At 46.1% G+C, this 17,563-nt stretch overlaps 1 pseudogene; it reads right to left on the bottom strand.

The window, feature by feature from the left end:
• The window catches only part of LOC103628063 (uncharacterized), a 47,682-nt pseudogene that overhangs the window by 29,451 nt on the left and 668 nt on the right, over positions 1-17,563 (bottom strand).

Here is a 17,563-nt window from a genome sequence, read left to right on the forward strand (position 1 = left end):
GACCCATCACCTGGATGACCTAGCGTGCGTGCCTGCGTGCCCCCTCCCACGTGACTCCGCCCCTCATGTGACTTTGACCCCGCGTGACTCAGCCCCCGCATGGCTCGCGCCACCGTATGGCTCCCCCCCCCCCCCCCCCCCCGCGCGGCTCATTTCCTAGCCACATTAAGTCATTCAAATCAACATTAAGTCATTCAAATCAACATTAAGTCAATCTAAGTAAACATTAAACCATTTTTAGAAAACATTAAGTTATTTAGTGTTTTCAGCAAATTTTGGGATTTTCTTAGACATTTCTTATGTTACTAGGTGAGTACCCGTGGGTTGCAACGGGGACATATAATAACATAATAACTTATATACAAAATGTGTCTATATTGTTATAAGAAAATGTTTCATAATCCATTTGTAATCCTAGCCATACATAAATTTTGTTATTTTAATTTAGTTGTTTCACTACTACATTACAACCATCAGTATCATGCAGACTTCGATATATGCCACGATTTGCATGGTCTCATCATTGAAGAGCACGTGCCACACCTACCGGTAGAAGTTCCCTCGTACATTATCAGTCATCAGGTAGGCACCACCATACACGCTTGCTTAAACAAAAAAAGCAAGTGTATGTGTTTGCGAAGAGAATTAAAGGCAGGTCGGCACAAAAGCTACCCCGACGATGACGAGTGGTCATTGCTGTCGGTCCTCCTCTGCGTCACCTCTGGCGCCAAGATGACGTCATAGTCCTTGATATAGTAGTCGTCGAACGCGCACGACATGACGAGTATCGATGACTCTTGGTTGGGCTGCCAAACGAAGTGCACCCCGGGCTCATCAGCGAGGTAATACACCTAGCTGTTGCACCACCGGATGTGCTACTCCTCTACATACATCTTGTTCGAGGACACTCACACAATGTCAGCAACCACCGTCGTCCCAGCGCACAAGAACTCATGGCCGGTCAGTAGTGACTTACGTGGCAGGTTGAGCTTCAGGTGATGATGAGTTGGACGGTGTGACGGCACCGTTGTCGGATGCGGTGCCCAGAACAACCCAAGAGTCACCAGCATTGGTGACGACCATGAGGTCCCCCTGTTTGAGATGGACAACTCGGTGCAGCCGCTCTGGACCGCGTCCAAGCGGTGGCTGCGGAGGAGCTTGCCGAACACAGCGACGCATGTGGCCACGTAGTACTGCTTCCAGAGGTCAAACTGGCAGTCGCCAAGCTTCTTCTCGTAGTCGATGAGCGATGCCAACGCGAGTGCCTGCTGCCAGTGGTGTTTGTTCAGGGTTTCCAAGTAAGAAACATGGATTCATATTTAGCGTTGGTTTATGAAAATGACTCACAAGTCAAATCCATGGAAAAAATATTACGGAGAATAAATGTCACACATATAAAAAAGAATTTATTTAAGTTGAAAATATTATTCAAAAAAAAAGAAATTGCATGCAAGGCTCTTTATCTAAATACTACTCCCTCCATCCAAAAATATAATTCAGGAATCTCGTTGATAATTATCTACTACTACACATTGTGCAAAAGTAGCAGGTAGGCTTTGAGAGAGATGTAGTAGATATTTTTATTGTAACAGATATTGACATAAACACACATGTGGTGTAGTGGTAGCTACGAGCACATTTGCTTGAGAGGTCGCAGGTTCAAATCCCATTGAGGCTACATTTGTGTTTTTTTAATTTAATTTTAGCTAGGCGTGGGATGCACGTGGGAATGTGAATGGGATTTGCGGGGAGGGGGGAATGAGAAAGACAGTGACAGCCAGGAATGGGAATGAGCTTTGCGGGGAGGGGGAATGGGAATGACAGAACACCGGGAATGGGAATGGGCTTTGCGGGGAGGGGGAATGGGAATGGTAGAACACGGAATGACAGCCTACTTCTTACTGTCTTAATAAGTAGTAGAGATTAGTTCAGTCATTCTAGAAAACATTAAGTCATTCTATCGTCCAAACAAGAATTAAGTCATTTTAGTTAACTTCAAGTCATTCCAAAGTCTAAGCAACTTAAATATTAAGTCATTTCTCAGAAAACATTAAATTATTATTGTTTCAGCCATATTTTCTAGATTTTCTCAACATTTCTTATGTTACTGGTTCAGTCATTTCAGTCATTCTAGTGTAAAAAGCATTTAAGGTAGTGTTTGGTTGAGGAGTCAAGTAGAACAGAGCCGTTCCATCCCTGATTCTAGAACGGAGTCGCTTTGTTCTGTGTTTGGTAATCTGGAACGGAGCGACTCTATTTTTTGTTTGGTTGCAGAGTGAACGGAACAGAGCGTGACTGTGAGAGCGGGATGGGAACGGAGCGGCTCCGTCCGGTTGATTTTTTGGAGCGGAATGGTTCCGGATCTGAGAAGAATATTCTCTAATTGGAGCCATTCCGTTCTAGTTACTTTGTAACCAAACAGCAACTAAACTGGGACAGAACGGCCCCGTTCTACTTAGCTCTTCAACCAAATACTACCTAAGTCATTCAATGTAACTTTAAGTCATTCTAAAGTCTAAATAACATTTAAGTCATTTAGGCTACATTACGTCATTCAGAAACATTAAGTCATTTTAGGCGAGATGGCTCGGCTCGACTCTTGCGCGGGGACGGCTCGGCCGGCAGGCTGGGCAAGATGGCTCGGTCGACTTGCTGGGCGGGTGTAGGGGATGGAGCCACGCGAAGCCGCGCACGCGAGGGTGGTCTAGGTGATGGACCGTTGGGTCCATCATCTAGGGTGATTAATAGATCTGCCATATATATAAGGTATATTGGAAGCCCTATGCTTCTAAATGGTAGAGAAAGCACTGGCCCACCACCCCTGCGACCTAGTTGGACCGCACCGGCGCGCCAACCCACATCCCACGTCTATGTGCACCAGGTCAAACCTCTCCCCCGCACGTCAGTCAAACCCCCGGTCCAACATCCCAACCCCCCGCATGGGACACACGCCATAAATTGCAGTTATGCTTTTTTGGGCAAATAGCATAACGACTTCACGGAAATAGTGTAAATAGTTCTAGAGATAGCATAAAACCTTGCCCAGTCACTGGACCATGTGCACATTATCTAAAATTTCGGGAAAGACAAGAAAAGTTCGGGGTAGGAAACATTATCTAAAATTTCTCTTAGATTGCTGATGATAGAACTAAAATAGGCGCATGCATGCAGATCCTATTTTTAAGGTAGATCCAATAATTACGGCAGATTGTAGGAGTTTCCATTGCATGTGCGAAAATTTTGGAAGATATTTTTGTTTTCACTGCATGCGCGTAAAAATTGAATGATTTCATAAATATAGGATCACTCCAACAGTCATGCAACTAGACTCATTATAACCAGTTTATGATATAAACTGATACTAATTATGCTATACGATGTAGGTATGTATGCAACTTGGTACACTGCGTAAAAATCTAACATGCGGTTCATTGATGAACGCATCTACATGTTCGAGCGTAAAAACCCTCAATTTTGAGCGTAAAAACCCTCAATTATGATCGTTAATACCGAACCAAAGTGAGAGGCGTTGGTAACTCTAATGCCTTATATTACTTATCATAAAAATTCTCAAGTTGGATCATAGATAGTGATAGATAACAACATAAATGTTGATTCACTCTCAACCAATAGCTCCCACGCCCATGTGACCACCATAAATCAAGGGATTTGATTAGGTGGGTTGATTAGGAGAGTTGATTAGGAAAGTTCATTAAGGGATTTGATTTTAATGGAAGTTATGAACACCATAAATTAAGGGATTCCTTTTTTACTGTGCATGCGAAAAATATGCATGCGGAACATTATTGGGCGCATCCACATGTTTGAGCATAAACATCCTTAATTTTAAGCATAAATATTGATAGTGATAAGTATAAAAACCGCAATGTTATTACAATGGTCAGCGTGATATCACGTTTGACATCCCCATAACAAATATGTGTGAATCCAGGTGGTTACCTTAAAAAACTGAAGCCACGTGAGAGATGTCGTATTCATCATAATAAAAATCCTCAATAGAATGTATAAATAGTGTAAGTAGTATGCATAAAACATAATCATGGAAGGCATAAACATAGATTGGTGGGATGACGTCGCTGGAGGACGAGCCTAAGGACTTCGGATCGGCAAACGCCTCTGAAGCCACCAGATCGGAGGTGGTCTTCGTTAAAGGGCGTCCGAGATGCGCTGGACCGGAGGAGATCATCGTCTTCGGGTGATGCCGCGGGCGGTCACCGCCACCATCGCTGCTCGGCATCGGACGGTTGCCGCCGTAGACGCTCACGCCTCCGTTCGTGCCTCGTGCAGTCACGGCCGCCGCGACGCTCGCGTCTCGGGGCGCCGCTCGCCGACGTCGCCTCGGGCCACCGCTCGCCGACGTCTCCTCGAGCCACCGCTCGTGCCTCACGTCGCCGCTCGCGCCTCAAGCAGTTGCAGCCGCCGTCAGGTATCGTAACCCTAATTCCTAGAGGTCTAGGCTGCTTTTATAGACGCTATGGCCTGGTCTGGCTCAACCAGATGGCACCGTTTGGCATAGGCTTCCTCTAGTTATTGGAAGGTCAGAACTTTATATATATATCATATATGTGAGGCTCACATAACGTGTAGATGTGGCTCACTGTCCACATGACAAAGCTAGTAAGTCTAGACGTCCAATACGGTACTATTTATACATACACCATGATACTTTCTTTCTAGCTTTTAAATCCAGTCTACTCGATTGGATTTAGACTTTAGAGGAAGAGAACAAGAGAGAAAATGTTTTATAGCCTTTTCTAATTCAATCTACGTACTCGACTGGAGTTAGAGGGCGAGAATTAGGAAGAGAGAGATAGAACACAGCGTTTGATGACCTGAAGCATTGACAACATGATAGTGAACCTGACACCCTCAACTCAGTCTTGGATGCCATATCGATATTGTATCTCTTTTTTCAGAGAAAATGCACCTATTGATACTACTACTTTTAATGAGTATTTTCTACAATTGTTTTAGTAAAACCCAAATTAAAAAAAATAAGATAGAAGCTTGTGTTTTGATGATTGTCTAATCATTTTTATTGATATGGATATTTTCTTTGAAGTTGGTGAAAATGATATATCCGAGACATTTATGTTCCTTAGCGTCTAAAACCGTCAGAAAACTTACATTGTAAAATTATAAAATATATTCATTGAGTTATACAAGAATTTTTTTTAACAACATACACCTAAATAAAATCCTAGATACACTACTACTCGTCGGAGGCCTATCAAGCTACCCGCCGGTTCTGCCATCCTAAAAGATATATTATGTCTATGTCATTAAAATTCTTTACTCTATAACATAATACTTTACATTCATATTTACTTTTTATACGTGAAAGGGAATTAGGCTTACACCTAGTTCCTAATTAATTTTGGTGGTTGAATTGTCCAACACAAATAATTGGACTAACTAGTTTGCTCTAGATTATATATTCTACAGGTGCCAAAGGTTCATCTACAACTATACTAAATCGACTGTCCGGAATACCGTAGATTATTCCGGACAGGAGAAGCTTTTTGGAAAAACATGCCAAGCGCGGACCGTTCGGGCCCTTGCGGCGGACCGTCCGCCACACCAGGATGATCCTCGGACAGAACCAATGCAAAAATACAAGTCTACACTACGGACCGTCCGGAGGAAAAGCAAGGACCGTCCGAGACCTTGCGCGGACCGTCCGGTAGGAGAGGAACCAAAAAACCCGAAGGTGACGGGTTCGGAAAAATGAATTATAGCGTCCTTGCGGACCGTCCGGGGTGCACGACCGGACCGTCCGCGACTGGCTTTATCTGACATCTGACGACGCATTAAATGCAATATAGCCGTTGATATAGCCGTTACTGCTGACCGTTGCATTTTCAGCCGTTGATCTACAGGGGCGGACCGTCCGGACCAGGCGGGCGGACCGTCCGCGGTCGGCAGAATGGAGCAACGGCTAGGAAGTGGTTGGTGGCTATAAATACAACCCCAACCACCTCCATTCACTTCACCCAAGCATTCCAATCTTCAACATTCAATACAAGAGCTAGCAATCCATTCCAAGACACATTCAAAGCCTCCAATCTCTCCAAGTTCCAAAGTTGAGACAAGTGATAATTAGTGATTAGTAATTTGAGAGAGAAAGATCCATGTGTTATTTGTCGCTCTTGTCGCTTGGCTTTTGCAATCGTGCTTTCTTTCATTCTTTCTTGCAAACAACTCAATTGTAACCAAGGCAAGAGACACCAATTGTGTGGTGGTCCTTGCGGGGAAGTTTGTTCCCGTTTGATTGAGAAGAAGAAGCTCACTCGGTCCGAGGGACCGTTTGAGAGAGGGAAAGGGTTGAAAGAGACCCGGTCTTTGTGACCACCTCAACGGGGAGTAGGTTTGCGAGAACCGAACCTCGGTAAAACAAATCCGTGTGTCACACTCCTTATTCGCTTGTGATTTGTTTTGCACCCTCTTTCTCGCGGACTCGATTATATTTCTAACGCTAACCCGGCTTGTAGTTGTGATTATTTTGAGAATTTCAGTTTCGCCCTATTCACCCCCCCCCCCCCTCTAGGCGACTTTCAATTGGTATCAAAGCCCGGTACTTCATTAGAGCCTAACCGCTCGAAGTGATGTCGGGAGAACTCGCCAAGAGGGAGATGGAGACCGGCAAAAAGCCCACTACAAGCAACGAGAAAGCTCTATCGGGAGAGTCCCGCAACAAGGAGAAGAAGAAGGAAAAGAAGAAGGAGAAGGAGACTTCTTCTCACAAGTCGCATCGGAGTGGCGACAAAATAAAGGAGATGAGGAAGTTGGTCTACTACGAGACCGACACTTCATCACCTTCTACCTCCGGCTCCGACGCGCCCTCCATAACTTCTAAGCGCCATGAGCGTAAGAAGTTTAGTAAGATCCCCTTACATTATCCTCGTACTTCTAGACATACTCCATTACTTTCTGTTTCATTAGGCAAACCGCCAACCTTTGACGGTGAAGATTATGCTAGGTGGAGTGATTTAATGAAATTTCATCTAACCTCACTCCACAAAAGTATATGGAATGTTGTTGAGTTTGGAGCACAGGTACCATCCGTAGGGGATGAGGACTATGATGAGGATGAGGTGGCCCAAATCGAGCACTTCAACTCCCAAGCCACAACCATACTCCTCGCTTCTCTAAGTAGAGAGGAGTACAACAAGGTGCAAGGATTAAAAAGCGCCAAGGAAGTTTGGGACGTGCTCAAGACCGCGCACGAGGGAGATGAGCTAACCAAGATCACCAAGCGGGAAACGATCGAGGGGGAGCTCGGTCGCTTCCGGCTTCGCAAAGGGGAAGAGCCACAAGACATGTACAACCGGCTCAAAACCTTGGTGAACCAAGTGCGCAACCTCGGGAGCAAAAAGTGGGATGACCACGAGATGGTTAAGGTTATTCTTAGATCACTTATTTTCCTTAACCCTACTCAAGTTCAATTGATTCGTGGTAATCCTAGATACACACTAATGACTCCCGAGGAAGTAATCGGGAATTTTGTGAGCTTTGAGTATATGATCAAGGGCTCAAAGAAAATCAACGAGCTAGATGATCCCTCCACGTCCGAAGCACAACTGGTGGCATTTAAGGCGACGGAGGAGAAGAAGGAGGAGTCTACACCAAGTAGACAACCAATCGACGCCTCAAAGCTCGACAACGAGGAAATGGCGCTCGTCATCAAGAGCTTCCGCCAAATCCTCAAGCAAAGGAGATGGAAAGATTACAAGCCCCGCTCCAAGAAAGTATGCTACAAATGTGGTAAGCCCGGTCATTTTATCGCAAAATGCCCATTATCTAGTGATAGTGACAGGGGCGACGACAAGAAGGGGAGAAGAAAGGAGAAGAAAAGGTACTACAAGAAGAAGGGCGGCGATGCCCATGTTTGTCGCGAGTGGGACTCCGACGAAAGCTCTAGCGACTCCTCCTCCGACGAGGACGCCGCCAACATCGTCGTCACCAAGGGACTCCTCTTCCCCAACATCGGCTACAAGTGCCTTATGGAAAAGGACGACAAAAAGAAAAAGGTTAAATCTAAATCCTCCACTAGATATGAATCCTCTAGCGATGATAATGCTAGTGATGAGGAAGATAATTTGCGTACCCTTTTTGCCAACTTAAACATGCAACAAAAAGAGAAATTAAATGAATTAATTAGTGCCATCCATGAGAAGGATGATCTCTTGGACTCCCAAGAGGACTTCCTAATCAAGGAAAACAAAAAGCATGTTAAAGTCAAAAATGTTTATGCTCTAGAAGTTGAAAAATGTGAAAGATTATCTAGTGAGCTAAGCACTTGCCATGAGACCGTAGACAACCTTAGAAATGAGAATGCTAATTTGTTAGCTAAGGTTGATTCTATTTCTTGTAACGTTTCAACTCCCAATCTTAAAAATGATAATGATGATTTGCTTGCTAAGATTGAAGAATTGAACATTTCTCTTGCTAGCCTTAGAGATGAAAATGATAAATTGCTTGCTAAGGCTAAAGATTTTGATGTTTGCAATGCTACCATTTCCGACCTTAGAAGTAACAATGAAATATTGCATGCTAAGGTTGTAGAATTAAAATCTTGCAAACCCTCTACATCTACTGTTGAGCACACTTCTATTTGCACTAGATGTAGAGATGTTGATATTAATACTATTCATAATCACATGGCTTTAATTAAACAACAAAATGATCATATAGCAAAATTAGATGCTAAAATTGCCGAGCATGACTTAGAAAATGAAAATTTTAAATTTGCTAGAAGCATGCTCTATAGTGGGAGACGCCCTGGCATTAAGGATGCCCCTCCTAAGAAATTGTCTAACTTTGTTAAGGGCAAGGCCCCCATGCCTCAGAATAACGAGGGTTACATTTTGTACCCTGTCGGTTATCCTGAGAGCAAAATTAGGAGAATTCATTCTAGGAAGTCTCACTCTGGCCCTAATCATGCTTTTATGTATAAGGGTGAGACATCTAGTTCTAGGCAACCAACCCGTGCTAAGTTGCCTAAGAAGAAAACTCCTAGTGCATCAAATGAACATAGCATTTCATTTAAAACTTTTGATGCATCTTATGTTTTAACTAATAAATCTGGCAAGGTAGTTGCCAAGTATGTTGGGGGCAAACACAAGGGATCAAAAACTTGTGTTTGGGTACCCAAAGTTCTTGTATCTAATGCCAAAGGACCCAAAACCATTTGGGTACCTAAAGTGAAGAACTAAACTTGTTTTGTAGGTTTATGCATCCGGGGGCTCAAGTTGGATAATCGACAGCGGGTGCACAAACCACATGACAGGGGAGAAAAAGATGTTCTCCTCCTACGAGAAAAACCAAGATCCCCAAAGAGCTATCACATTTGGGGATGGAAATCAAGGTTTGGTCAAAGGATTGGGTAAAATTGCTATATCCCCTGACCATTCTATTTCCAATGTTTTTCTTGTAGATTCATTAGATTACAATTTGCTTTCCGTCTCTCAATTATGCAAAATGGGCTACAACTGTCTATTCACTGATGTAGGTGTCACTGTCTTTAGAAGAAGTGATGATTCAATAGCATTTAAGGGAGTGTTAGAGGGTCAGCTATACTTGGTAGATTTTGATAGAGCTGAACTCGACACTTGCTTAATTGCTAAGACTAACATGGGTTGGCTCTGGCACCGCCGACTAGCCCATGTTGGAATGAAGAATCTTCACAAGCTTCTAAAGGGAGAGCACATTTTAGGATTAACAAATGTTCATTTTGAGAAAGACAGGATTTGTAGCGCATGCCAAGCAGGGAAGCAAGTTGGTGCCCACCATCCACATAAGAACATCATGACGACTGACAGGCCACTGGAACTCCTACACATGAACCTATTCGGCCCGATAGCTTACATAAGCATCGGCGGGAGTAAGTACTGTCTAGTTATTGTGGATGATTATTCTCGCTTCACTTGGGTGTTCTTTTTGTAGGAAAAATCTCACACCCAAGAAACCTTAAAGGGATTCTTGAGACGGGCTCAAAACGAGTTCGGCTTAAGGATCAAGAAAATTAGAAGCGACAACGGGACGGAGTTCAAGAACTCTCAAATTGAAGGCTTCCTTGAGGAGGAGGGCATCAAGCATGAGTTCTCTTCTCCCTACACGCCACAACAAAATGGTGTAGTGGAGAGGAAGAATAGAACTCTATTGGACATGGCAAGAACCATGCTTGATGAGTACAAGACTTCGGATCGGTTTTGGGCCGAGGCGGTCAACACCGCCTGCTACGCCATCAACCGGTTATATCTACACCGAATCCTCAAGAAGACATCATACGAACTCCTAACCGGTAAAAAGCCCAATATTTCATATTTTAAAGTCTTTGGTAGCAAATGCTTTATACTTGTTAAAAGAGGTAGAAAATCTAAATTTGCTCCTAAGACTGTAGAAGGCTTTTTACTAGGATATGATTCAAACACAAGGGCATATAGAGTCTTTAACAAGTCCTCTGGACAAGTTGAAGTTTCTTGTGATGTTGTGTTTGATGAGACTAACGGCTCTCAAGTAGAGCAAGTTGATCTTGATGAGATAGGTGATGAAGAGGCTCCGTGCATCGCACTAAGGAACATGTCCATTGGGGATGTGTGTCCTAAGGAATCCGAAGAGCCTCCAAATGCACAAGATCAACCATCCTCCTCCACGCAAGCATCTCCACCAACTCAAAATGAGGATGAAGCTCAAGTTGATGAAGGAGAAGATCAAGCAAATGAGCCACCTCAAGATGACGGCAATGATCAAGGGGGAGATGCAAATGAGCAAGATAAGGAGGATGAGGAACCAAGAGCGCCACACCCAAGAGTCCACCAAGCAATCCAACGAGATCACCCCGTCGACACCATCTCCGGCGACATTCATAAGGGGGTAACCACTAGATCTCGTGTTGCACATTTCTGTGAGCATTACTCTTTTGTTTCCTCTATTGAGCCACACAGGGTAGAGGAAGCACTTCAAGATTCGGATTGGGTAGTGGCGATGCAAGAGGAGCTCAACAACTTCACTAGGAATGAGGTATGGCATTTAGTTCCACGTCCTAACCAAAATGTTGTAGGAACCAAATGGGTGTTCTGCAACAAGCAAGATGAGCATGGTGTGGTGACAAGGAACAAAACCCGACTTGTGGCCAAGGGATACTCCCAAGTCGAAGGTTTGGATTTCGGTGAAACCTATGCACCCGTAGCTAGGCTTGAGTCAATTCGTATATTATTAGCCTATGCTACTTACCATGGCTTCAAGCTTTATCAAATGGACGTGAAAAGTGCCTTCCTCAACGGACCAATCAAGGAAGAGGTCTATGTTGAGCAACCTCCCGGCTTTGAAGATAGTGAGTACCCTAACCATGTTTATAAACTCTCTAAGGCGCTTTATGGGCTCAAGCAAGCCCCAAGAGCATGGTATGAATGCCTTAGAGATTTCCTTATAAATAATGGCTTCAAAGTCGGAAAGGCCGATCCTACTTTATTCACTAAAACTCTTGAAAATGATTTGTTTGTATGCCAAATTTATGTTGATGATATCATATTTGGGTCTACTAACGAATCTACATGTGACGAGTTTAGTAGGATCATGACACAAAAATTCGAGATGTCTATGATGGGGGAGTTGAAGTATTTCTTAGGATTTCAAGTGAAGCAACTCCAAGAGGGCACCTTCTTAAGCCAAACGAAGTATACTCAAGATATCCTAAGCAAGTTTGGGATGAAGGATGCCAAACCCATCAAGACACCCATGGGAACCAATGGGCATCTCGACCTCGACGAAGGAGGTAAATCCGTCGATCAAAAGGTATACCGGTCGATGATAGGCTCTTTACTCTATTTATGTGCATCTCGACCGGATATTATGCTTTCTGTATGCATGTGTGCAAGATTCCAAGCCGACCCTAAGGAAGCTCACCTTAAGGCCGTAAAACGAATCTTGAGATATTTAGTTTATACTCCTAAGTTTGGGCTTTGGTATCCTAGGGGATCCACATTTGATTTGATTGGTTATTCGGATGCCGATTGGGCGGGGTGTAAAATTAATAGGAAGAGCACATCAGGGACTTGCCAGTTCTTGGGAAGATCCTTGGTGTCTTGGGCTTCACCTTAAGGCCGTAAAACGAATCTTGAGATATTTAGTTTATACTCCTAAGTTTGGGCTTTGGTATCCTAGGGGATCCACATTTGATTTGATTGGTTATTCGGATGCCGATTGGGCGGGGTGTAAAATTAATAGGAAGAGCACATCAGGGACTTGCCAGTTCTTGGGAAGATCCTTGGTGTCTTGGGCTTCAAAGAAGCAAAATTCCGTAGCTCTTTCTACCGCCGAAGCCGAGTACATTGCCGCAGGACATTATTGCGCGCAACTACTTTGGATGAGGCAAACCCTTAGGGACTATGGTTACAAATTAACCAAAGTTCCTCTTCTATGTGATAATGAGAGTGCAATCCGCATGGCGGATAATCCCGTTGAGCATAGCCGCACTAAACACATAGCCATTCGGTATCATTTCTTAAGAGATCACCAACAAAAGGGAGATATCAAGATTTCATATATTAACACTAAAGATCAATTAGCCGATATCTTTACCAAGCCATTGGATGAACAAACTTTTAACAAACTTAGGCATGAGCTAAATATTCTTGATTCTAGGAACTTCTTTTGTTGATTTGCACACATAGCTCATTCATATACCTTTGATCATGTCTCTTTCATATGCTATGACTAATGTGTTTTCAAGTTTATTTCAAACCAAGTCATAGGTATATTGAAAGGGAATTGGAGTCTTCGGCGAAGACAAAGGCTTCCACTCCGTAACTCATCCTTCGCCGCCACTCTGGGCAACTCTCCATCTTTGGGGGAGAGAGCCTAAGTCTTTGGTATAATCTTCACTCGTATTTTATTTGCCAAAGGGGAGAAAGTAGTCATGAAAGGGCTCTAATGATTCCGTTTTTGGCGATTTATGCCAAAGGGTGAGAGAGCATGAGCCCAAAGCAAAAGGACCGCACCACCACCTAATTTTAAAATGATTTTCCATTGGAAATTTCAAATTGGTATCTTATTGTGTTCAAAAGGAGGAGAAAGTAGCATTTCAAAATTGATATATCAAAACCCTCTTCAACACTAAGAGGAGAATTTCATTAAGGGGGAGTTTTGTTTAGTCAAAGGAAAAGCATTTGAAACAGGGGGAGCATTTGAAACAGGGGGAGAAAATTTTAAATCTTGAAAATGCTTCGCAAAATCTTATTCATTTACCTTTGACTATTTGCAAAAGGACTTTGAAAAGAATTTACAAAAGAATTTGCAAAAATAAAACATGTGGTGCAAGCGTGGTCCAAAATGTTAAAAATAAAACAAACAATCCATGCATATCTTATAAGTATTTATATTGGCTCAATTCCAAGTAACCTTTGCACTTACATTATGCAAACTAGTTCAATTATGCACTTCTACATTTGCTTTGGTTTGTGTTGGCATCAATCACCAAAAAGGGGGAGATTGAAAGGGAATTAGGCTTACACCTAGTTCCTAATTAATTTTGGTGGTTGAATTGCCCAACACAAATAATTGGACTAACTAGTTTGCTCTAAATTATATATTCTACAGGTGCCAAAGGTTCATCTACAACTATACTAAATCGACTGTCCGGAATACCGTAGATTATTCCGGACAGGAGAAGCTTTTTGGAAAAAACAGGCCAAGCATGGACCGTCCGGGCCCTTGCGGCGGACCGTCCGCCACACCAGGATGATCCTCGGACAGAACCAATGCAAAAATACAAGTCTACACTACGGACCGTCCGGAGGAAAAGCAAGGACCGTCCGAGACCTTGCGCGGACCGTCCGGCCTCAGGCGCGGACCGTCCGGTAGGAGAGGAACCGAAAAACCCGAAGGTGACGGGTTCGGAAAAATGAATTATAGCGTCCTTGCGGACCGTCCGGGACGCATGACCGGACCGTCCGCGACTGGCTTTATCTGACATCTGACGACACATTAAATGCAATATAGCCGTTGATATAGCCGTTACTGCTGACTGTTGCATTTTCAGCCGTTGATCTACAGGGGCGGACCGTCCGCGGTCGGCAAAATGGAGCAACGGCTAGGAAGTGGTTGGTGGCTATAAATACAACCCCAACCACCTCCATTCACTTCACCCAAGCATTCTAATCTTCAACATTCAATACAAGAGCTAGCAATCCATTCCAAGACACATTCAAAGCCTCCAATCTCTCCAAGTTCCAAAGTTGAGACAAGTGATCATTAGTGATTAGTAACTTGAGAGAGAGAAAGATCCGTGTGTTATTTGTCGCTCTTGTCGCTTGGCTTTTGCAATCGTGCTTTCTTTCATTCTTTCTTGCAAACAACTCAATTGTAATCAAGGCAAGAGACACCAATTGTGTGGTGGTCCTTGCGGGGAAGTTTGTTCCCGTTTGATTGAGAAGAAGAAGCTCACTCGGTCCGAGGGACCGTTTGAGAGAGGGAAAGGGTTGAAAGAGACCCGGTCTTTGTGACCACCTCAACGGGGAGTATGTTTGCGAGAACCGAACCTCGGTAAAACAAATCCGTGTGTCACACTCCTTATTCGCTTGCGATTTGTTTTGCACCCTCTCTCTCGCGGACTCGATTATATTTCTAACGCTAACCCGGCTTGTAGTTGTGATTATTTTGAGAATTTCAGTTTCGCCCTATTCACCCCCCCCCCTCTAGGCGACTTTCAATACGAGAACCCTATATATCAACTATTACATATTATATCATTTCTTTTCAACTATATTTTATTTCCATCCAACTAGGTATTGATAGAAAGTGTGTGTTGTACGGTCGAGTAGGAGAGAGTGAACTCTATAAATGTCGTTTCTCTTGTACAAGATAAACGACATTTAAGAGAAACGACATTTATAGAGTTCACTCTCTCCTACTCAACCGTACAACATCAAATTTCTCTAACTGCACACATAATTGGACCTTTCTAGTGTATACTAGGTATATGCCCGTGCGTTGCAACGGGTAATACTTATGCAGGCATATGTCATTGTTTAGTGAGGTAATCAACCAGCAGGGTGACACTTTTGTATGTATAGATTATTGTTTAGTGATGTTATCAACCAAACATCACGCATCGGGTCGACATGCGAGGGAGGTGACATTGGGAGGCAGGCTCGGGGGGGGGGGGGTCGGGTGTGTGGGACCGCGAATTGCATCAGGAGGCAGATTGGAGGGCGTTAGGTGGATGGAGGTCGCGACATGTGGAACATGGTGCTGTTAGAGCAAGAGGCGAGAAGAGGTGGAGGAGGCCGGGTGCGGACAGTTCTGCCAAAGTGGCCTTAGGCGAGTCGTGACTACGTCTGCTACCCGGGCTTGGCCTCGAATGAGTCGTGACTGCGTCTGCTGCCCGGGCTTGGCCTTGGATGAGTTGTGACTGCCTATCCCGCCCGGGCTTGGCCTCAGACGAGTCGTGATTATGTCTCCCGCTCGAGGGTGGCCTCGGGCGAGTCATGACTGCGTTTCCCGCCGGGCTTGTCCTTGGGTGATTCTTGACAGCCTCTCCCGCCCGAGAGTGGTCTCGAGCGAGTCATGACTGCGTATCCCACGGGAGGATAGCCACGGGCGAGTCGTGACTGCCTGTGTTGCCGGAGGTTGGCCTCGGGCCAGTCGTGACTGTCTATCCCGTCCGCGGATGGCCTCGGGCGAGTCATTACAGCATGTCCCGCCCGCGGATGGCCTCAGGCGAGTTGTGACTGCCTATCCACCTGAGGATGGCCACGGGCGAGTCGTGACTACGTCTCCCGCCCGGGGTTGCCCTCGGGCGAGCTGAGTCATGACTGCTTGTCCCACCCGAGGGTGGCCTCAGGCGAGTCGTGACTGACTGTCTAGCCAGGGCTTGGCCTCGGTTCAGTCGTGATTGTGTCTCCCGCTGGGGGTTGGCCTTGGACGAGTCGTGGCTGCCTGTCCCGCTCAAGCTTGGCCTCGGACGAGTAGTGATTGTCTCTCCCGCCTGAGGGTGGCCTCGGGTGAGTCATGACTGCCTCTCCCACCCAAGGACGGCCTTGGGCGAGTCGTGACTGCCTCTCCCCCCGAGGATGGCCTCGAGTGAATCGTGACTGCCTCTCCCACCCAGGGTTGCCCTCGGGCGAATCATTGCTGTCTTTCTCGCCCGGGGTTGCCTCGGGCGAGTCGTTACTTCCAGTACCGCCCGAGGTTGTCCTCGGGTGAGTCGTGTATGCTTGTCCTGCCCGAGGGTGGCCACGGGAGAGTCGTGGCTGCTTGTCCCACCTAGGCATGGCCTCCGGTGAGTCGTGCTTGTGTCTCCTGCCCAAGAGTGTCCTTGGACAAGTCGTGACTGTTTGTCCCGTGTAGGCTTGGCCTCAAGCGAGTCGTCACTGCCTCTCCCACCCGAGAGTGGCCTCGGGCAAGTCATGATTGCGTCTCTCGCCTAGGCTTGGCCTCGGGCGACTCGTGAATGCCTGTCCCATCTGGGCATGGCCTCGAGCGAGTCATGATGCGTCTCACACCCAAAGGTGGCCTCGAGCGAGTCGTGACTGCGTCTCCTGCCTGGGCTTGGCCTCGAACGAGCCATGATTGTGTCTCCCGCCCGAGGTTGGCCTCGGGCGAGTCGTGACTGCATCTCCCGCCCGGGCTTGGCCTTGGGCGATTCTTGACAGCCTCTCCCACCCGAGAATGGCCTCGAGCGAGTCGTGACTACGTATCCCGTCGGGGGTTGGCCTCGGGCGAGTGGTGACTACCTGTCCTGCCTGAGGATGGCCACGGGCGAGTCGTGACTACTCCCACCCGGGGTTTTCCTCGGGCGAGTCGTGACTGCCTATGCCACACGAGGATGGCCTCAAGCGAGTCGTGGCTGACTGTCCAACCAGGGCTTGGTCTCAGGTGAGTCGTGACTGTGTCTCCCATTGGGGGTTGCCTTCTGGAGAGTCGTGACTGCTTGTCTCGCGAGAGGATGGCCTCGGGCTAGTCGTGGCTGCCTGGGCTTGGCCTAGGGCGAGTCGTGACTGCCTCTCCAACCCGAGGGTTGCCTTGGGCGGACTGTTTATTTTGTCTTGGCTTGGCCTTGGGTGAGTTGTAACTTTGTATCCCACCGAGGTTGGCCTCGGGCGAGTCGTAACTGTGTATCCCACCCGGGGGGTTGGCCTCGGGCGAGTAGTGACTGTCTGTCCCGCCCGCGGATGACCTCAGGCGAGTCGTTACTGCATGTCCCGCCTGGGCTTGGCCTCGGACGAGTCGTGACTGTGTCTCCCGCCCGAGAGTGGCCTAGGAAGAGTCGTGGTTGTCTGTCCTATTTTGACTTTGCCTCGGGCGAGTCATAACTGCCCTCCCACTGGGGGTTGGCCTCGGGCGAGTCGTTACTGCCTCTCCCACCCGATGGTGGTGGTGCACGCGGGGGCGGCGGAGGTAGGCCGATCGTGGGGCGGCGCGCTCATCTCCTCGAGGAAGTTGTCACCGCAGGAGGAGAGGGAGACAAGGAGGCACTACATATTTGTGACATGTCATTAATTGGATACACCTACAAAACAATTATAAATATTGCATAAAA

The sequence above is a fragment of the Zea mays genome, chromosome 5, assembly GCF_902167145.1.
Source record: "Zea mays cultivar B73 chromosome 5, Zm-B73-REFERENCE-NAM-5.0, whole genome shotgun sequence".
NCBI classification, from domain to species: domain Eukaryota; kingdom Viridiplantae; phylum Streptophyta; class Magnoliopsida; order Poales; family Poaceae; genus Zea; species Zea mays.